Below are 23373 nucleotides of genomic sequence, written 5' to 3'. Positions count from 1 at the left end.
TTTTATACTGCCAGTGACATGAATAGAGTAGCCCGCAGTTGAAATGCAATAAATTTGAACGGAAGATGACATAATGAAGTGAAAATTGTAATATATGAAAAAGGTTCACAGTGCAGAGCCTACCAAGGTTCTGTTGTGAACGTGAACCTCTAAACTTCCGAGGTTCACTCACACACAGAACGCGAACGTGAACCTCACGTTCACACCATCCCTACTAATTACTGCCGTTTGCGACTCTGTGTACTTGTCATTATTATGTCACAACGACAAAATTCTTTCTATATTTCGAACTTGGTTAACCTCATTTACTGGCGTTCACTGCTGAAGAGAGCAAGTCGAAAAGTTTCCAGTGGAATAAATTTAGCAATATGAACGTTAGGGTTGTTCAGAATTGACCGACTTTCAAAAAGTCGTGGTTTTCAGTCCGATTCCCATGCCTTATACCATAAAAACATATTCTAGCTACTTTTTTTCGTAATTCATCCCTTGCATCCGTGTGCATTTTGAGCTGGAAGAATATCATCTAAAAATAGGGGATTCCCCTAAAACCTGAGTGTCGCCATTCGGACTAGGCTAGTGATCGTCCTATATAAGCTGGGTTTATGCATCTATTGCGGTTTGGAGTGCTACATAACCTTACTATAGAAAGTATTGACGGTTCAGGACACCATTTTCATGTCCCCCACTCCCTTAGAACTCCTCAAAACTGCCTAAGACTGATAGTCATTTGGTTGGATCACATATCCTACACTCCTCAACCCTACCCGAGATTGTCCATCGATTTCCGGGATCACCATGTGCAAGAATACAGCTGTGAATGTATCATTCACTCGCAGCCACATTTTATACATCACATTGTTCGAAGGAAACGAAACAATAAGGAAGAGAAATAGATCAACTTGGAAAATACTACTTAAATCAGATGGATGAAATGGTTGCTTTAGAGAAATCGGCATATCTGTTCCCGTGATCTCCCACGGCTTGTAAGAGGCTCGCCCGCTGTTCTTTGTCATCTGTTTTTGAAGCATCGAAGTCGGTATTCAATTTTACCAAACGCTCTGCTGCGTCTTTAACTACTTCAACACTACGGTACTCACAAATTCTTGAGCAGTCACGAAATACGGATCAGTATGCCATTCCGAAACTGGAAGACTCAACTAATCATGTTCGGTATGTATAGCATCGAATAGAAACTATGATTCCGGTCCAATTAAATCCACCATACTCATTGACTCAGAGACAGAGTCAGAGATTAGACACAGAGGTATACCTCAGCGAAATTGTTCAAGAATTGGCATTTGCAGCAATTTAGCAGCAATCGCTTCCTTCACTTTGTCAGGAATTTTTGGTTTAGCCGAGAACATTGTAGATACCACCGTTTCCTCGGTGAGATGCCAATTATGTTTTCACATCTTTTTATATGCCACATCAGCAACTGTGAAATCACATGATGTAAAGTTTGTCATGTCATGAAGGAATTTGAGATCATTACTCTGTGCGTCACATGCAATACCAGTTTTAAAGCTGGGACATAAAACTGGGCAATATTCATTCGTACCAAGTTTCTAATGAACTCTTCACAATAGCCCATTTGCTCACTCCACATGAACATTTTTTGACAGTATAGCACTTGACTCGTCCATCCAGTGCTATTAGTAGCACCAGGCTTGCGAAAACGATTATCAACATATTGGTCATCTAAAATCACCAAGGCGCCTGTTGCACAGTCTCTTTAGTCACCTCTTATCAAGAATTCTTTCTGCTTTCCATTACATGGCTTAACAGTGGAATTATTTCTTGCTTTGCTTCATCAGTTTTCATCGCCAACCCGCTGCCTTCAACAAACTGAAGTGTTTTAGAGCTTCTTAATTGATCAATATCTTTCTACTTCTTGGAAGGTATTAAAATCTGTGTTTTCAGGGCATGTGGTCGCCGATCCAAATACACACTTCACTTCCAGATCTCCCGGACTTCCAGATCTCCCGGATGACTAGTTCATGAATATGATGGCGACAAGCACTGTAGAAAACTTTCCTGTTTATCAATTCTTCAAGTAACAGAACAGCACCTTTATTTTTTCCATTGTTTGAGGATGTTGTGTCAAGCACAAGAGCTCTGACATTTTTTGTTAAATTATAAAGTTCCAGCAGTTCAAATGACGGATCAGCCCGTAATTTCCTGTAGCACTCTCAAGAGTTCGAATGCCAAGAAGTTTGCCCTTCTCAAATGCGTTGGAACACGCAGACGATGCCAGCACTGCCAAGGCCTCAAATTGCTCTCCTAAACGACTCCTAGTGAGCTTTCCATTCCAGTGCAATATGATGTGCTTTGGTGGAACGTTTGCTATTTTTTCAACAATAGACTCAGAAATTTTAAAACGATTTGCAATGCGTCGTCGATAGGTTCCAGATCTTGAAAGATGAAAGTCATTAGGGTCACCATCGCAAGCTTTAATCAGTGCTGCAGTTATCATGGTAGCAGCATTATCGCTGACTTTCAAGCGATCAGAAACCTGGCATATGTCTTTGTCGTTGAACAGGTTTACAGGCGCTTTTCACAAATTTAAAGGAATGACCCGATGTCGACTGCGCCACTTCGAAATCACTGCTGTGGGAAGTGTCGGCTACCTATGAAGATATAGATGAGCTCTATGTAAATTCACCTTCGCTACTTGATGCTGGTGCACTCTCTCGCACTCATGGTCCGTCTCTTTTGTTGCATGATTTTCACTTTCAACACTGTATCTTTGCCACCAATCGTTGCTAATCACGGACCCTTTTGATCCTGATAAAATGTTTGTATTCATGTTTCTTATCGCTGGAGAGAAGTGTACTTGCTTCAATTGTCGTCATCGCGTCAGGAGCTCCTCTGTGCCCATAGCTTACTCAACTTGGCTTCAAAGTCGCTTTGTTTTCTTGATACATATTGCTGGTCTGCAGTTTCCTTTAGTGACAGCCATTTGTTTTCTGTTTTCACACTGTCTCTAATCTTTCAATGGCATTGACTTGTGTGATGGTCTTTGTGGCAGCCAGGAACCAAAAACCTATTACCGTACTTCATCTCCTACGTCCTGGATGTGTAAATTTTCTGGTTCATTTTTCGCATATGAATGCTCTCTTAGGTGTAACACATACTGCATAACTTTCCTAAGAGTAAGCAGCTTCGATCCCGTAATGTTTCCTCAGATGGCACAGCTAGGAAATGCTGCGTCTGCGACCGTGATCTTCTAGTTTTCTTTGATACTATATCACTAGATGGCAATTTTCTTTTTTTCAGACATTTCGCACTAGAGCTAATCCTAGAAAAATAAATAAACATCAACTCAGTCAAGTAGCAAAGATTAGTTGGAAACATTTCAGTTCTCTTAGGTCAAACACATACTGCACAACTTGAGCAAGAATAGTAGTATTAGATCCAGTTATTGATTCTGGAAGATAATGATTCCTAAATTGGAAATACTCCTACCACTATATTGCAATCTTAGGAAATAACATAAAATTCAGAGCAACCGATTGGCTGTTTTCCACAGTCACTGTAAAAGACATTTACAAGCTTTGTTTTCTATCCCAGTAGACAAGAAAGAGTATCAGGTCCATTAGATCGAATAATTCAATACTGCTACAATAATATAATCACTAATCCTGCGCTAGACTCGCTAACAGCATGAGCTAAAAAAGCTACCTGGTAAGTCCTGCACCTCAATCGTAAACACAGTTCTTCAACAACAAAGCAGCAAAACACCTGACTAATCAATGATCCCCATTTCACTGCCGTGCCTAGCGCGTCATTAACGCTAGAACATCCGCTTCACGTCAATGAGAACACAAGTGATTGCTGTCGAGTCACTCACAACGGGGGAATCCCCAAATTCCGAAGAATTTTTTTGGTGCATGAAAAAACGGCAAAATGCACACGGATACAGGGGATGAATTACAAAAAAAAGTAGCCAGAATTTGTTTTTAAGGTATGAGGCATGGGAAACGGACTGAAAACCTAGACTTTTTGAAAGTCGATCAATTCTGAACAACCCTAATGAACGTATTGTTTGCTGCAAGCTTTATTTCTGGAAATTGAAGGCATTACTACACTTGCTTTTATACTTCAACATGTATGTCATCCAGACAAAAGAACTGATATTAATTAGAAATCAAAATATATGGTACTGTGAATTGCAAGTGAAATCTAAATCTAAAAACGGAACATGTATTTAATGTCTTTAGTCCAGAAAGTTTCGAAGGTTGGTATCCTGAAACAGCTCTAAAACTAAAGAAAAGTCAGAGTCCACTTTTCCAGATTAGGACACGCCATGGACAGCTAGATTACGATATGATAAGTAAATGCTAGATTGCGAAACATCAGTTTCAAACATTATGATAAGCCATATATACTGTGATGAAATATTTGATATGGCGAAGGGTGACAATGCTGTGTGAACCGAACCACGCCCACCCGCTACCTAAATTATATTCAACGATATTTGCGTGAAATCATACTGGACACTCCGCATTCACTGCGCGCGAAGCGCGACCAAAATTCTAGGCTTAACTCAACTTTTATGAAAATTAAATGTCGATACTCCGTGAAAACAGCCCCGAAATTACTCAAACTATCTTCCTGATTGGAGGATTAAACTACTTCTACTTGACAAACTGAAAATAACGAGAAGTAAGTAAGTAGATCACAAAAAAATATGAAGTAGAAGTAGAAGTAGTGAAATTCAGATCTACTTGAGTAAGTACCAGAAGTAGAGGAAAACTACTTGAGTACTTCGAAAAAGTAGAAGTACTTCGTTACTGACCACATCTGGTCTTGGTTGTGTCCAGACATCAGGTGTAGAATATATTCCACTTCTTTTGAATATCGTCTGAATGTATTGGGGTTATCGGTCAAGGTGTGAGATATCGGTTTTATCGATATCGACCAAAAATCAAATATCGGTCGGGCTCTACAATATACCAAAGATTATTTGTTGCTATCTTTGAGCTCGAATGTCATGCAGTGTTGGGATCAAGTCACTACCTTCGAGTCACGAGTCATTTCGAGTCATTGCACATTTTGACTCGAGTCAAGTCAAGTCACTCGATTTCTGGAGGTGACTCGAGTCAAGTCAAGTCACTCGATTTTTGGAGGTGACTCGAGTCAAGTCAAGTCAAGTCATGAGTCAAGTCACAATTCAAGTCAAGTTGCCTTTTCGAGGCATGATTACGGCTTTGTATTTTGCGAGCTCTCTGAAATACAGATTGATAGATCATTGATTCCGAGCCGATGAACGAATATATAGTTAAATATGCACGCAAGAAGGCGCTGCATCGCTCACATAGACGTAGAACTGTTAAACTACCTAAGTAATTGCATAGCCTCAGTTTATAGTTACCAGCCAAAATAGAGAATAGAGAACGGAGAAACAAATTGATAAGATGCAATACATTACTCATTTACAAATTGATATGATACAATTCCAGCCAGCGCCAATGGTTAAGGACTAGGCCTATAAACTATATTCGAATTCAATTTCAATAAAACAAAGAGGTTTGGTTAAGGTAAGAAGAGAAAACAGATATAGACGTTTTGCTACTAATTTACTTTATAGCCTATGGCAACATGAGCTGTAAGCTTAGATCACTTCGTTTGCGGTTAATTTATTTCTGAGAGAACAATGGAGGCTCAGAAAACGCACGATCATTTAATGATTGGTCGCTCTCACGGGTTACACCAGCGTTTCGTGAACAATCCGCAAATATGCAAGATACAGTGATTTGTATCGACAGCGATTACTTGATGACTTGAAATTGACTCGAGAATTTTGCTCCGAGTCACGAGTCAATCCGCATTTCTGAAACGCTGAGTCGAGTCAAGTCAAGTTATACGAAAAAGGTGACTCGAGTCATCCCAACACTGATGTCATGTAGCGATAAATTGCCTTAAAACCCCATTGGAAGTCGGATAAGTTCGTTGTAGATGTCTCTGGCACTAACATAATTACGGAAAGGGAAGTCAAATTGAACTTTACCAGAAGTGCAAAAGAACAAATATTTGAAGATTTAATTTGTAACCTTTGAATTGTTAATTTTTTCAATATTTGGACAAATGTCGAAAATTGAAGTTAGTTTGTACGGGACATTTTTTGCGATTTGAACAAAATAATTATAATTTTATAAATTTATACCAAATTGTCCATTAATTCCTGCTACAGGCCAATTTTTTTTCCAAGTCATAACCCTAATATCCACTCTAGTGATACCTGCGATAGCTGAGTATATCCACTCCACACTCCACAGTAGTGATAGCTGCGATAGTATTTCAGTATCAGTTTAATAATAGTTTTATCATTTCAAAATTCCACAGAACTGCGATACAATGAAAAGATAGAAAGGTGTCGAAACGACTTGGAGTAGTCTTCGAGATCAGACACCCACCTTGGCCTATGCCAGTGATTCTTAACCTTGTCTCCAGGGGTCGGAAACGCTCGGGGGGAGGTGGAATGGGGGCGCTGGGCTCAGGGGGCGGTATGAGGGGCGCTGAAGAAAAATGACCTCGCAGTAGATGGTGTCGTAACGGCATATGATTATATAGTTTACAAATAGTTCTAAAGAGGCCTATCCCTGAGTTCTCATTGCAAACTAACATTCGACATATAATCTGCCAAAATCATAACGTTTTTCGTTGTACTCATCGCGGAATATCCACCGACCATGTTTCAATGTATGCAGTGGTATATTTTAATTCATGTAAAATAAATTTGGCGTAGTTTTGGATTGCTAATTTCCGGTTATAACACTCCCGTCACGCTACCTACTCCAAGTCGTTACGACAACTTTCTATCTTTTCATTGTATCGCAGTTTTGTGGTGTTTTGAAACGATGAAAATATCGACAAACTGCTATACTGATAGCTCGGGTTATTTTCCACAAAATGTTTTGAACTAGGTATTGTATCCTGCAGCGCACTGCGTGTCGAAATCGTAAAGGCATTGTAGGCTATACTATGCAACTTTTGAGAATGATGCCCTTTGTACATTAAAGATGTTTTGAAGCTTTTTGGCCAAAATTATTAACTAAATACACTTGTATTTGGGAGCTAAAAAAACAAAATCATCAGAATATTCTTTATCGTATCATAAAGGATGATACTGCTTAGCGTTGCTACCCCCATTCATGTTAAAGTTAAGAGCTTGGTGCAGTTTAATGTGAGGAAATCTCTACCACATTTTCAGTTGATGTAGTAGTCACACAAAGCAATAACACAAAACCCAATAAATTAACTTCCCCGTATTGCCAATAGCAGAGGAGAATTCAGGATGTGTACATCGTTCTCGTACCAAATGCAATGAGCCCGTAGGTCTTAACCGATGGTTGTTATAACAACCAGGATTTGATCCCGAAAATGGCACTTACAATTATACCGTTAATTAGTCGAGTGGTCTGATAGTTAAGTCCCAACGCGAAACCGGACTTTGACCACTTACCCATTGTTATTTACTTCAGTACCGAGACAGGGAGCGCCAGACCCAGGCAATTTTTGAAAGGGGGAGCTGGAGAAAAAAAGGTTAAGAAACACTGACCTATGCGAAGTAGAGAAGAGACATGCATAAGCACACTGAAAGAAAAGAAAAGCAGAGAATATAAAATACAAGCGACAAAATGAGGTGGCATATGGTTGAAGGCGAGATCGATATGCCTGGTCGAGGTACGGTAATCCTGTACTCTGACTAGTATTCATTTACGTGAAATTGCTTGTTTTTCGACTTGAATGCGGACATGCTCGACGACCGCTGAGTATAACCACGGGGCCTTCAGCACGCATCTCTTGTTGTCGTCCATTGATATTGCAATCTTCAATGCTTCAACGCCCAGCACTATTTTCCCCGACGATAGGTCCGTAGGCTACTGTCCTGAGAAACTAAAGCGTGATTTTCGGGTCATCAACTGGATGACGTCACGTTTTAGGGTCTCAGGGACACGAGCGTCAGAAACAAGCATCCTTAACCGTTGCCAAGGCCGTAGACACCGCGTCAAATACATCTATATAATCCAATGACCAACGCGATGCCGATTGCGAGCGGGCGAGCGCTGTTAAGCTAGAAGATTGCATAGCCGACTGTTCGACAAACTATACAACCTACTACCTCATCAGCGCAACGACCATAACTCTGTTTTATTGCCACCATCCCATCGACGCAGCGATGTAAGTTGCTTGCAGCCTGAAAGATACAAAATAACCGAGTCCTGAATCAGAGATACCAGACACTTTATGCGGAATCGGCCTACGTAACAAACGCACGCCCAGCGGGGAGCTGTCTCGGTTCTCCTACTTTTTAACAATACTGCAGGACCAGACAGCCACGCGCTTGGCGGATATGAACAAGATGCTAGCAGGCGACGCGACGAAGGCTAATGGAGTTGCGTTTCACAATCTTTTTTCAATCAGCATGAGAATTTGTTTTCAGCACATTAGATGAGTAAAAAGTGCTGTTTACGCGTGTAACTTGAGACGTAATTCATGTTATTTAAAATAAACTAAGGCAAGCATGTTGGACTGTTGATGTCTTACGTCCTATGAATCCTTGTCTTACATTACGTCGAATTATCGTGGCGAGATAGCGCAGTGGTATCGTCCACAGCTGTAACACCAATGGGTTGCGGGTTCGAGTCCGACGGAGGTCGATTCCAGAATTCCTGCTCAAGTGTTGAAGGTTTATCTAGGCTCCGCCTCGCCATATGATCCGTGTTAGCCAAAGGTCTCAAACACGCGGCCCGCGAGACAATTTTGTGCGGCCCACGGCGGTATTTTGGATTTCGAAGTATTCGACAATATTTAACTGAAATATCTTGTTTTTTTTTAATTTGAAAACTGGAAATTCGCCCCAAAACTACCCCAGAAGCCTGAAACTACTCATCAAACTTGACATTTCATCACTTTCAAAATTTACAACGCAGTGGAAGATCAATGAATACTTCGGCGATTGGAAATTTCTATTGCTATGTCACAGTAATCATTATATTCAAGTTGTTATAGATCTGCTCCAATGCTCTAACGCTGATTTAATTTGACTTAGGTAATGACATGATTATTAGCCTTGTTATCAGGAGTATGCACGAAACTCGGATTAGGATGTACTGTACTGCTCTAATGCTCTGGTATCAGATAAATCTTAGTAAAATTCTACCTATAATTGTGACACGTCAAATGTCCGCTGGCTGCAAAATTATAACGCGACAGCTTTTACCATGTCCTGATACATTTGTACTCTCGCATGGTGTCTGCAACTAAATATACAGCAACTATGCCAAGTACAGCAACAATTTCATTCAGATATTTTTATATGTGATTTTCTTCCGTGCCCGGCGTGAATTCACAATAGCAGGCTAAATCACATTTTCAAGATGCGCGTGGAATGTCAGCCTGCAAGGTCCCGTCAAATAAGGCCTACTCGGAAATACATTGAATTCCCATATTATTGGTGCAGCCGCCCGCAGCGCCATCAAAAAGTAGGAAATTGGCCCGCGAGCACATTTGAGTTTGAGACCTCTGGGTAAGCGGTGTCTTGTGAAAAGCCTAGAAGTGGCACGTGCTACAATTCGGTAAATACGGAATGAAAAATACAGAGCCGGTTTATCATTCATCGTTTAGGCTACTACACATGCTTTCCTGTTCTTGGGCATGTGAAGTCAGGCCGGGCCTAGATCGGCAAGGCAATACAAAATTCATGATGCAACTAAGCTTGTTGATCAAACCCTGGTATCAGGGGCCTATACGTATTTGTGAAGTGGTCATCGACCCACAGTATTGTCACGAAGTGTAATGAAGTAGGCATGGTCTAACAAATAACAAATTATTATCTTTAATGTGATGTAGAGCCGGTATTGCATTGTTTGTGGTCACCTACAAGCTGGTTCCGTATCCGTACCTGGTCAATACGACCGTTAATAAGTAGCATGTATATAATTATGGAAAGTATGAGCCATAAGGGAGAGTGGGCCGTGTATATCCGGCCGAAACACGAGATTGAGATTCAGCGGCGCGACTCAAGCCCGAAACTAGTAGTACAAATTTTCAAATCAATACTCGTCGAACCCAATACAGTCGTACCAATGATTAAATGGAACTACGAGAAAAACGAACAATGACTTTGCCATGCAATCCGAAACACAACTATTATCCTGCGCATGAGATCAAACATGGCAGCCAGATAGGCTTGTAAATTTCTCGGAATACCACCGGACAGCGTTTGTATAGCTGGGCACTGGGCAGTTGGCAGGAGCATTTAGCATCGCTCAATCTGAAGTTTAGACTAGTCGCCAGATGGCGCTGCAGCTTCACATAAGCCTACCCAGTCTCGCTCCAAAAATGTGTGGCTGTGGCTCATTGTGGCATGGAAATGACTATCAAAATATGGTTTTTGGTTAGCGGATATCAAAATATGGTTTTCGGTTAGCGGACGCATGATCATTGAACAGTAGTAATAAAGTGACGTTCACGATAGACCAGTAGTTTTTAACTTTTTTTCTCCAGCGCCCCCTTTCAATTTTTTTTTGGGTCTGGCGCCCCCGTATTTCGTGGACTGAGTAAAAATCAATGGGTAAGTGGTCGAAGTCCGGTTTCTGGTTGGCACTTCACTATTAACCACTCGACTAATTAACGGAATGATAATTGTATGTGCTATTTTCTGGTTCAACTCCAGGTTGTTATAACAACCATCGGGTAAAGCCTACGGGCTCATAGCATTTGGTTCGAGATCGACGTACACATCCCGAATTCTCCTCTGCGATACGGGGAAGTTTATTGTATCGGGTTTTGTTTTATTGCTTTGTGTGACTACTAAATCAACTGAGAATGTGGTAGAGATCTTTGCTCACATTAAATTTAGTATTGCACCAAGCTCTTAACTTACACATGAATGTGGGTAACAACTCTAAGCAGTATCATCCTTTATATTACGATGAAGAAATATTCTGACGATTTAGTTTTGTAGCTCTCAAATACAAATATATTTAGTTGATCATTTTGGCCAAAAAGCTTCAAAATATCCCTAATGTACAAAGGGCACCACCAAAAGTTGTACATCACAGTGCCTTTTCGAACATTTTGTGGAAACATTTCAGTCCCCCCCCATATTGCCCCTTGAGCGTTTCCGCACCCTTCAAAATCCAAATCACCCCCTGGGGGGCGCTGGAGACAAGGTTAAGAATCACTGCGATAGACGGATAAACGCTGATCACGATGCCCTGCATCAGTGATTATGATACCAATATTTATAGGTATTTTCCATGGATGTTCATGAATGACTAATTTGGAAACATTTTAACATGCAAAATCACGAATTTTATATATTTACCGTTTAATAGGGTACCATATTTCGGAATCCGGGAAAAAAAATCATAAAAGTTAGTTTACCGAAATTGAAAACAGCTGATTTTGTAATATTTACTGGACATCTTGTTGTCTTGACTAAAAAAAGATAGAAAAAAGGTCATTACTATGATTCGACTCCCGGATGACTCACTCGAACGTCCGCATTACCTATTTCGCATCATTTATGCCGATTTTCAGTTTACCCTGTTCATTGGCCTACTTGTAAGAGCAGTAAAGGCGGTCGAATTGCCAAATCGGAGGACATTTTTAATTTTATGAAAAAGGAGGACTTATCGTAGCCCTATCGCTAAAAAATGCAGCACAATTAATCATAAACAGCTCCGAATTGGTGATAATTGGTATTAATCGAATGCTATTTTCCCACCGATTCCGAAAATTTAAATATCAATAACGTCAGAACACCACAACCCCTTCAAAATTGTCAAGGAATGTGAAATTGGGCATGTTTACGTACAATGACAGTGCAGAGAAACAATGACCAGGTGAGGCCCACCGGATTGGCATCACCTACTGTTAGTTAACAAAGAGACGCTATGAAGTACAGAGCCTCATAATGCATTGGAATAATACCGACTATTTCATGACTTGACATGACTTCAAATTGAATTGTGAAAGTCGATAATTTTCGAGTAATGAATATATACGGCTTCACAGCAAGAGTAATATTTTATCAATAAAAATATAGTTTCAATGATTTATAGGCGGTACGAAGTTTGATACTCCACTCGGAATCGAATCGCTGAGGTACCCGATTTTGCCCACCCCTAAAATGGCAGGACAATGAGAAAATAACATATAAACACTACCTGTACAACAGTGCACAGTGTACATGCCACGGTAAAGTTACATACAGGGTAGGGCAGTTTGATTTTACCTATAGGCCCACTCCTATTAGCTATAGTCAGACGTACAAAATGTCACCTATGATTTCCACCCCTGCTAAAGAGGTGCTTCTGAGGTTGTTGAATGGAATAGTAAAAACCAGTGCCCCCATCGCTACAAATGACCTTTAAGAGGTATAGTTCGAGACGATGTGTCTCAATATTGTCCTAATGGAAATAAGCTTTTCGAATGTCGAATTGAAGATAACGGTCATATGAAAATGGCTCTATATGGTAGGCTACTCGTGAGTAGTTTTTTCAAGTTGATTTCATGAACAAGTACAATGTCAGATTGTCAGTACGCTCAATAAAAGACCAATCTATACTACAGCGCAAGTGAAATAGTTTCGCCTTCAATCTTGTATAAGTGGATGTATTCTGAAGATTGTAGTACCTGAGCGCAGTCAAATACATTGTCAACGAATTCACAGAAAACATACATCGTTGCGAACTACATCTATAATGGGCTCCTTGCAAACAAATGTGTCTCAACTCATAACTGCGAGGTCTAAGCAACGGGACAAACTATAGTCCCAGGCCATTGCCTGTACGCATTCGCATAAATATGAATCCTCAAAATTCCAGTTTCATCTCTCTTGTTGTACAACTTCCTTATGCGGTAAATGATTTATGAATAGAAAACTACGCACCGCTAATTCCACAGGCATCCTGCTCAAGTCAACGTCTACTGCGGTTTTACGCGAGATATTGACTATACTATAGAGATAAGATCACTACGCGTTCAAGAAAACACTACTTTCCGAGTAATATCATCCCGACATTGACGCTGGTAGCTATTTCTTTACGAACGATGCTAAATTGAGGAAACGACACAACAGGGCAGTACAATCCTGCGACTCGCTGTCCAGAAAGTGGTTACCATATGATAATTTCTAACACAACTTCATGGTAAAATATCACCATTTAGATCGGCTACACAAGGACAAATTGAATGACACATTGACATACCACTAGCTGTGTCTTGTAAGCATGGACCTGTGAAACTTGCGCGGAATTTGGCGGCTATCGAAGTGGTCGGGCACTGCGCATAACTTTATTTAGTAATTCCACTATTATGTTTGCAATTAGACATTTTCAATGCAACCAAGTAAGAAGATTATATCCTCAACACACAAATGGACAACTGGGCCACCGACTAACATATCGAATCGACATATCCATGTACTCTATACAGGTGTGACCTATGTCCTTCATTTCATCAACCCCATTCAACTTGTAATCGTATAATAATTCGTTAAATTTCATATGGTCGGGAACATTCCAAATTGCTGATCTGGATCGCGGATATGTGCATTGTGCAACGTTTAAGGGTATGACTGTACGCCGTGTACGCGTTAGAAAAGTCTGCTACTTATACCCAAAAAGGATTACCACAATTGTGACAAACATCTTCTAGATCGATTGTTATCGCACATTGTTTTTCACATCCGGAAAAGTTCCACGGACAAGCCATTGATGTAAGCCATGACTCAAAGTCATTGAGCGACAATGAGCCTATATGCGCAATTTCAGTCTGGCTGTCATCTATGTCAAAATGCAGTAAAGTATCGCTATATTTGAAACGAAATATCATCCCACCCGTATAGATTAGAGGTCGCCCGATAATCGACCTAGCCGATTATCGAGACCGATATTTCGAACTTTCCCGATTATCGATATCGGCCTATTATCGCCGATATCGAGGCCGATATTTTTTTTTCTAATTCAAAAATATTGTAAATTCGATGTTCCATGTTCTCAATCTCGAGAAATCGACGACGCAATGCGCGATACATGACAGATTTACGCTTGTGGGACAAGTTTAACTGGATGATTATGCAGAAAAACTGTGCTTCCTGCATTACAATCTACCTCTACTGGACTGATCTGCAGTTCTGTATCACGTTTTTATTTTCGGGTTAGCCCAGATTTCAATGAATGTGCACAATTCAACAATAATTCTTTTTGATTTCAGTTTGCTCGTTTGTTGTTCAGCTTTCTGTGGCATGTGCAAGTGTCATCTTGCTTAATATATAATCTTTTTTGGCGAAATGGCTCTCTGCTTATTCCGTATTAATATCGGTTTATGTTATCGGTTATCGGTCTTGCGAGTGTGTCGATAATCGGTATCGGCCTGCAACAATCAATATCGGCCGCATTCGATTACCTACGTAGCCTACAGCCGCATTCCAGTGCATAAGACGTAATGAACTAACTGGGCGGCAAATAACCATGTTCAACTGGCCATGTCCATTTCCGGTGAACTTCACGGACCATTCTACATTCTCATATCGGCGTACTACGCACCGAAATCGCTAGTTACCATGTTTTGAATAATTAGTGTGGTGAATTATGGTCGTGCAATGAGCGAAAAATTTTTCAGTTTTACAAATGAATTTTGTCATTATTATTAGTAGATTCACATATTACTATAACCATAATAATACCCTTTGCGATCCATATTTTAAGAACCATTAAAGGAAGAAGAATTTGCGTTACAGTAGCTTGCAAATGTGAGTCTGTAATGATGGTATTTATCACTATTTTCGTGCCTCGTGCTTATCGAACCGTTATTTCGAAAATATAATTATTGTTCAGAGAACGAAAGCAGAAAGTCAATTTTACGTCATTTGTTCCCGCGTGTCGCAAACTCAGACGGGCTGATGTACTGTATGCCTGCCACTACACGTGCTTTCGAACCAGACTTTTGATTACGCAATAATTTTAGTGCGCAAATATTAATTCACTACGGCTGTTGCAAGACAAGGTTATTGTGAAAGCTACGATTAGTGCTGCATAGTATGTCGAAGAAGTTTTCACAATTGCGTCACAACGACAAAAGTTAGGGAGCCATTTCACTGGAATTTCTTGTTGGGTTCATTTGAATTATACCATGTCAGAAAAAGTTACATAATTTACGATTTTCATCCGCACGCACCGCACCACGTTTGTCTTGTGCATTGCCGTTTTTTTTTCATCCGCACTAGTGTAGGGTTGCCATACGTCCGGAATTTCCCGGACATGTCCGGAATTTCACTGTTCAAACTTGCGTCCGGGAGGAATTTCTAAAATAGGCCAAATGTCCGGAATTTTGAAGGCTTGACATAGGCTCATCATTTTTTTCGTAAATCGACATAAAAACATGATTTTGGGGAATATTTATGCTACATGATGTTTTTCTTCGCGCTCCGCGCGATTTACTATCACATTTATTGATTTTAATATGGGTACTACCAAAGAATGTAGAAGGACAAGAAGTGCGAGGTCATTGTTGCGTCACGCCACTGTTACGCAGCGGCATCCATTTTGGTCTCAAAAGACCACAAAGACAGCCTGAACCTATGCGTGCGGCTGTAGTTTTCGGTCATATTGGCAGTGATATTTATGGGATTACGCTCGCAACTGGGATATTGGACATAGAAACCAAGGTGAATTTATGTATTTTCGTTGTCTGCTGGTCGTTTGGATTGCAATGATGGCGTGTATAACTGTATATGTTGATGAAAAACAAATCACCGGCGAATCCCGGTAGGCGTACAATCCTACATTGCTTCTTCGTGATTTGGCGAATTAATCCCTTTATTTAGAATCTCAACCAAAAGGCTTCTTGTGAGAATTGTATCCTGTTGAAGCAGGAGATGGAGCTAGTAAGATTCAATATTGCCGATAGGAACTTTCCGCATAGATACTGTAACAGCATAGACCACCCACTACGATATAAAGTCACCCATCTTACAATTTGCAGCTACAAGGCCGGTGTCGGGAGAAAGATGAAGAAATTGCTCGTTATTATTATTCTTATTAAAAGTTTAGAGTCACCCTTATCACCTGTTCAGGTTTTGTGTGCCACGGAATACAGTGCAAACAAATTCAGGGAGAAAGATGGAGAAATTGCGCCGTTGAAATCGCTGGTAATGCGAAATCCTTGTGAAATTAATTGTAGCATTTTGACGATACAAATACACAATGAGAACCATACAAGATACCCAAATGTGAATAATAGTGGAATTGTACAATTTATGATCGTTTTGGTAGTTGCATGTAAGCTCCGATAACACGGGACAGATGGAGGAGGATAGGAAGTTTTGTTAACAAGGATCAGATTCAAGCTTTGAAAAGAGAAGGACAGGCCTCTGGATGCTGATGGTCTGGTGATACAATTATGTCAGCACTGAAAATCAGGTTTTTATCTGGAAAGAATGGGTAGTTTTTGAGCTCCAACAGTGTTTCTATATCGAATGTAAACTATCGATAGTGTAGATATCTGGGTAAATGCTCTGATACCACGAACATTTTTCTGAATTTTTTAATATATTCTCGGGTTAAGGCTCGTTCCAGTTTCTTAGTAATGATTAATTGGTGTATAAATTAATCAGTCATAGTCGGACTTTATAAATAAGGGTGAAATTATCCAAATAATAAATTTTAATAGAACCGGCAAGCGCGTCTGTAGGCAAACCGAAGGCAGATCGCTGCAGCTTTTGAGACCAAAATGGCGGACGCCATACGTAACAATGAAATGACGACACAATGACCTCGCACTTCTTGTCCTTCTACATTCTTTGGGTACTACCACCCTCGCAAAAACTGCAATAAAATACAATAAAAACAACCTTCATTTACTGAAATAAGCCTAATTTTAATCGCAATTATAGGAGAACGGTATATTCCTAGAGATCGTTAAGGCCGTTTAAATGCTATATTCAAAGATAGTGGTTCCAAACGTGAGGGTCGTTTGCCTTTATTCTGGGGTTCGCGAAGATCTTGAACGTGATCAGCTTCCAAAATAGCCTATGTGAATAAGTCTATGCAAAGGTGCTGACTTCTTTTAGTAATCAGCTCGCCAAATTTTGATCTGGGCCACGGAACATTTTCAAATTGGAGATGGAGTCGCGACCATATAAGGTTGGAAACCACTGGATGTGGGGTATTTATAAAGTTCCGTGGCGCGCACCAGTATAAGGTTGATAAATGCTCCCGTATTTTCGAACTCATCATCATCCACCTCAGCTCTACCGCTAACTCTGATCATGTGGGCGGAGAGTAGTAACTATCTAGTAATATATGGAACTACCAATATTATTGACAGAATTCATTCAAAAAATTACCAGATGCATATAGCACCCCCCCCCCTCATAGAAGCTGGATCGATTACCCCATGGTGGGCTCAAACTCATTGTTTATTTGGGTTGGAAAGGGGCTGAAAAAATGTGGTTTCGGTCCCAGTTACACAATACACAGCCACATACTCCTGGACCGAATCGTGACCGCCTCTAGTCTATGAGCAAAGCTTTGCTCGTGTGACGTCATATTTACAGACAATGTGCTCACAACTCATTTTGAAATCAAATCCACTAGTGGGCGCTAAAGAGTGTCCGGAATTTGGGTCACAGAAATATGGTAACCCTAAATTAGTGCGTACTATCCCCCAGGTCGAATAGCACTGCACCAGAGGATTTTACATGTGTCAATAAATGCACTCTTTTTGAGAATTGGTCGAGAAATTATCATAGACGACAATATATTAATTATAATTCTTGCGTAAGCATGTTGCTTGTAAGTAGGGCATGGTATGGTATGGAATGGGAAATTTCCATACTCCATACCTGCCTCAATCATTCACAACCATACTTACAATTTTCCATACCACAGCTAATAGTAATATGTAGATATCGTACAAAATGACGTAGGACCAGGGATATCTAAAAGTTCTACATATCCCTGCATAGAACAAAGGTATTGCCCCATTAGAATATATCTTAGAATACAATTTCACATCGCTACATTCATTAGGGATTTGGCGACAGCGGGACACATGTCTGATTCCCCTGCCAATGCGTGGATCATGCTCATTAGCTTCATTAGTTAACATCAAGGTGTCCATTCTGTTATCAGGGATAACCAGATTTAATGAAGTTACAATGCGTGTGGGAGGTGACGTAGCGTAACATATTGCGTGATGATCATGTTAAGGAGTAAAGCACGGGATATAATCCCCAAGTTCAACAAATTGATATACTTAAATTGATATTCTACTTTCTCAGGGTCTACGATTTTAAAACTTCTCTTGGTAGTTTACGAAGTGGAAGTTACGATAAGCGAAATGTAAGCTGTAACGCGACAGCGGTCGAATATCAAATGGTATTTTATTGTGGTATTAAGATGGTACGTAATTTTCATTAATATTATTTTCCTTCATGTGCGCGTTACACAACATTTTACCTTCAAATACATATCTATCGGAATGGGTCGCAATTTGAGGTATGAACATAGACCTGTCAGTCAACGATTTTCTGAGGTATGCAGTCGATTTGAGAAACCGACAGTAGGATAAATGTCATGGTTCTGGAAAAACTGCCAAAGTATGGAATGTATGGAAAAAGAATTCCATACCATACTAAAAAAAATTCTATACCATACCATACTTGAATCGAGTATCTCCATATTCCATTCCGGAATTTCGTTCCGTACCATACCATTCCCTGCTTGTAGCCATGACCACTGAACAGTGAACATGGTGAGTGAATAGCTTGTTGAAATTGCTATATGCATGCAAATTCACGATCCAAGACATACACAAGCAAATGATTTGCAGTCTAAACATATTACATACCATATTCCGCATTCACGGTCACGTACACGGTCATGTATACCAGCAGGACGATGTTGCTTATGATAACTGTGAGACCGGAAATATAGCCGAAAGCACTGCTCAGTGGGCAACGGTAAAGAAGAAGATATTGGGATAGGTCGCGTCGGTTTGGTGGAGGGGGATGTGAAAGGCAAGAATTTGATCAACTGCTTTGCCCAGACTTCACACATTTGCCACCACGTGTCAGCCCCATTGCACTCATTCCGATTTAATACTCACAACAAGAATGAGCCTCATGCCGACCATTTCGGTATATGTCAAACGACCAATGAGTACTTATTTTCAAAACGTTTTCCCCTGTCGCCATGGAGAGCCAGCACCTTCGACGCGGCTTCTATTGTATACAATAGACAGTCTGGCTTCTAGTGATATCTTTTGATAGCGATGACCACAATTTAAGCTTTCGTGCGTTCTCCAAATGAGAATGGCAGTTTGGGTCAAGTCACGTATATCTGGAATGAACCACACGGTAGGCTTTGTCTCGTTAATACTCTTGAATTAACCCTGCACAATTCACTCATAACTGCACGCGTCTCTTGCAAGTTTATATCTGGATATTTGCATTAAGTTAAGTACCAATATACGACATATGATGCAAAACTGGCGCTGGTGTATCTGTTGAAATAATCTGCTTATTCCTGTATAGCAAAAACCGGAAAGTTGTCTTGAATCGATAGGACATTTTTACCTCAAGCTCACAATGATAGCACATATGCTACATACTTTACATCGCCTCGCCCAGCAACCTTCATATTTCGGCCTCACAATCCGCATCTTACTGGCGACCTGCGTGCTCCTGAATCTTCGCAAAATAAACCGAATTGAGTCCATGATGAAAAATCAATGATGCGAATCGGCGAACCTGTGCAGTGTGCACCGTGTGTTGTGTGCAGTTCGGATATATTACAAAAATTCAGTCCTGAACGATCTGAAGTAAGGCATACCACTGTACGCATGCTGAGCAAGCTCGGTAAAATACTGATTTAACGGAATAGGCTACCAAACAACTAGTCCAGTTGAAAAGCCTCAAGACGGACAAATCACACAAACGCTGGTCGCTGGTATATGACCATAATTTCCTCACGTTCTGTGACTACGAGCAGGTGTGACGCCGTTGGCTTTAGTTGTCTTCAGCAGCAACACATTTGCCTGCCTGTATTGGGTACGTATTCGAATGTGCGAAGTCAAGAATTCGGAAAGTTTAACAATACCATCAAAACAAGACTCGTTACCAAATCGAAGAATGAAGAACTCATTTTTACTTACACACCCTTCAAAATTGATAAGAGTCACGTTATCAACTCACGAATCAATACCTCTCGAGATACTGTAGCCCGCAGTACTTGGTGTTCATCGGGCGTAACGTTGTTATGTCTGCGGTTGGATTAACCAGGCAACGTTGAATTCGATCGAGAGTAGGTCCACGTAAATAGCCCTGTGAGTTATGACGTAGCGTCTCATGTCCTATTCACGCTTTACTCAGCTGACCTCGATTTCCGTATGAGCTGGATGTACTGCGACTCTGTTGCTTAATCGCGATCACTGCGGACTGACAGAACACGTTCCATATAACCGCAGCAACGAATCTACTTAGACAGCTGAAGCTGCTCAACAAGAAGCGCTACTATCTGACCAAATAAGAAGCTTTAAAGGTCAAGGTTATGTTTGATGCATTGGGATTTGGGAATGAAAATATCATTCCGGAATTTTATGCCGCACTGCTACTGCACCATGGCCAATGTGCTCGCTCAGCCAATACGTGTATTGCTTGCTTGGTACGACTTGGGTACGTAAATATCGCGCGATATTTAATTATAGTGTACCAGTAGGGTACTAAAAAATCCATGGCACGTATTACGATATATTTTCCGGTACCGCACCAATTCCCTGTACTCAGAACGAAGCAGCATCGTTTAATACCGTATACAATACATACACACGCGCATGGGTGTAATTGATCGGCATAAGTCGTGACCGCCACATCCCGCATGCGGTGTTTAAAATCGGGACAGGGAGAAATGAGAGACTATTTGCTCAACACAAACCTTCGAAACTCGGGCACGCGCCTCGCCATATCGTTCGCAATATGCAAAACACAAGCGAACAACATCGAGCAACCATAAGTTACCGGCGGCGTCGAATGACCGAAAATAGGAAGGAGACGCAAGAAAAGTGATATTTCCTGTTCGCATCACTGCTTAAATTCAGCTGAGTGAATTGATTGCCAACTTGCAATTTGCAAGACGGACGTAACTTTCGCGCTTTACACCAACCTACATTGTAAGACCTATAGCGCCTACATTGTAAGACCTATAGCGCCTTCAATCAGGAAATTTCTTACCATAACTAATCACAAATGCAACCGCCGGTGGGGGTGCATGGATCATTGTAGCAAAGTCCTCATCGATCAGTTCATGTTATGTCATAATGAAACTTGCAGTCACGCTAATTTCCGGAACCTAGCTGTCGCCGACAGACGGTATGTAATTCAATTCAAAACGCCCTCAACTACAAATGTACCATGACGCCTAACAGCTAATGCTTTGGTGCCTGCTAAGACAAATATAACGAAGGGTACAAAATTATCATATGAATTATGACGCAATTGAAATACAGTGTCAACTCCAGGGTTGTAATGACTCGAGTCATGACTCGACTTGACTCGAGTCATTTTCTCAAAATACGGAAATGACTCGACTCGACTCGAGTCAATATGTGTATTGACTCGACTTGTACTCGAGTCATTGCGCATGACTCGAGCCAAGTCATATGACTCGAGAGGCAGACGGCCAAGACCAATATTCATTGAAATTTCGAAGAATAGTAAAGTTACCACACTATTGGGATTTCGTCTATTTGTACTGCGGTACTTGAAAATGCGACCAAAAACTGCTAAAAGTGGGGAAAATTAGTATATTATAGATGCGAACCACTCGATATCACCAAACAAAGTTATAAAACTGGGTTTAACAAGATTTTGACTGGAAACTGTGCGGTCAATACTATGACTTGGACTTGACTCGAGTCATAATACCGTGACTCAGACTCGACCTTCTTTTAGCTGACTTGGACTCGGACTTGACTCGGTGGTGAATTTAAAATGACTCGACTTGACTCGAGTCAAAACTATAAAAGTGAGATTGACTTGTGACTCGGTGCCTTGTGACTTGGTTACAACCCTGGTCAACTCCTATAATTAGGGGACGATAGTACACTGTTTGCCCACTGGCCCACATGTCTGAGGATGCGAGTGCGTAAAGCGAATTTAGCGCCTGATGCTGAACTATGAACGTGATTTGTTGTCAGCAACCATGGAAATATGGCGACTGTCCAAGTCACCATGGGCGTAATAATCGCTATATACCACACTTATGTGCAACGGAGACCCTATTGACCAGCATTCACTGTTAGAAGTTGTGTTCAAGAGACTGACAAAATTCTTTCCCGCCAAGGTTATGACCAAAACTCTCTCTCTCTCCCTACAATCTAGAGATCAATACTAATTAAAATATATGGACTTATTCATGGGAGTACTGTATAGGCAGCGTTTCATTTTATATACCAGTCGGCAGCCATATCGCCATGAAAATAAAGACTAACAGTCGTCCGTCTCAATTCAACAGCAGTGAATTACAAATAAACCTCTTCTGTGGAAACTCTTACGAAGCCGCAATACCCCGTGGCATGAACGGCTAAACAGTGGAACACTAACAAGTAGTCCTTTTCCCCGTTAGTGCGCCAACCAATTTTCTCAACAACGCTGACAACATGTTTTAAACAGTGTTTAAACAAAGGCCTTGTAAAAAAAATGTGTTTTTTAGGGAAAGGAACGGACGTAGTTTATTTTTGTCCTTGATGTTTTTGCGGCACATACACCAACTCACGATCTGTGCACACTGCACATGCATACCACGAGCGCATGATGTGCATATGCCGCTGGACAAGGAAGGTGCAGATATAGCCTTGTACGGCTTTCCAAGTCTTGCACCACCTCTCCATACTATCCCAGTAATGCATGAGCGCCAAGCGGGGAAGTCATGGATACCAGTATTACTAATCAGTTTTTTTAAGTTATATAATTATACCATAACTGTATAAATACTTTCCAAAGAACATGTTATATGAGCCTACGGACGATTTACATACATGAGGGCAAAATTTTGTCAAAATTATGTTTTTATGGTCAAAAATGTCAAAAATTTTGATTTACAGGTCAAAATCTCCCGTTTTTAGGTAAAACATTAGGGTTCTCTGATTTCCCGTCGACACTTGCTGGTCACATATTTTACTTCGGTCGGCCACAAATATCTCGTGGTAGGCCATGAAAAAGCGTTGTCTCGTGAATTCCATGGCCCGCCATACGAATTCGTCTTGTCCGGCCACCAGTTCATAGTCAGTTCGTGATTTTCTCACATCTAGTTGGATGAAAATCCGCCCTTTTCAGTCACTTTACCTATACTCGAATAG

The 23373-nt window shown here is 40.7% G+C and overlaps 1 protein-coding gene and 1 long non-coding RNA gene across 2 annotated transcripts in view; both read left to right on the top strand.

Annotated features, from left to right (window-relative positions):
- Positions 1-23373, top strand: part of LOC145449604 (uncharacterized) — a 353567-nt gene that overhangs the window by 59458 nt on the left and 270736 nt on the right. The gene's annotated exons all lie outside the window — the stretch shown is intronic.
- LOC145449442 (uncharacterized) lies at positions 15484-16237 on the top strand. Its single transcript, XR_013918259.1, has 2 exons — positions 15484-15782; positions 15842-16237. It is a non-coding gene; the product is annotated as an uncharacterized LOC145449442 (long non-coding RNA).

The sequence above is a fragment of the Botryllus schlosseri genome, chromosome 11 (genome assembly GCF_051294905.1).
Source record: "Botryllus schlosseri isolate E-star chromosome 11, Bs_hap1, whole genome shotgun sequence".
Lineage (NCBI taxonomy): Eukaryota > Metazoa > Chordata > Ascidiacea > Stolidobranchia > Styelidae > Botryllus > Botryllus schlosseri.
Note: the sequence above shows the minus strand (reverse complement) of the source record. Positions and strands in the feature narration are given on the sequence as shown.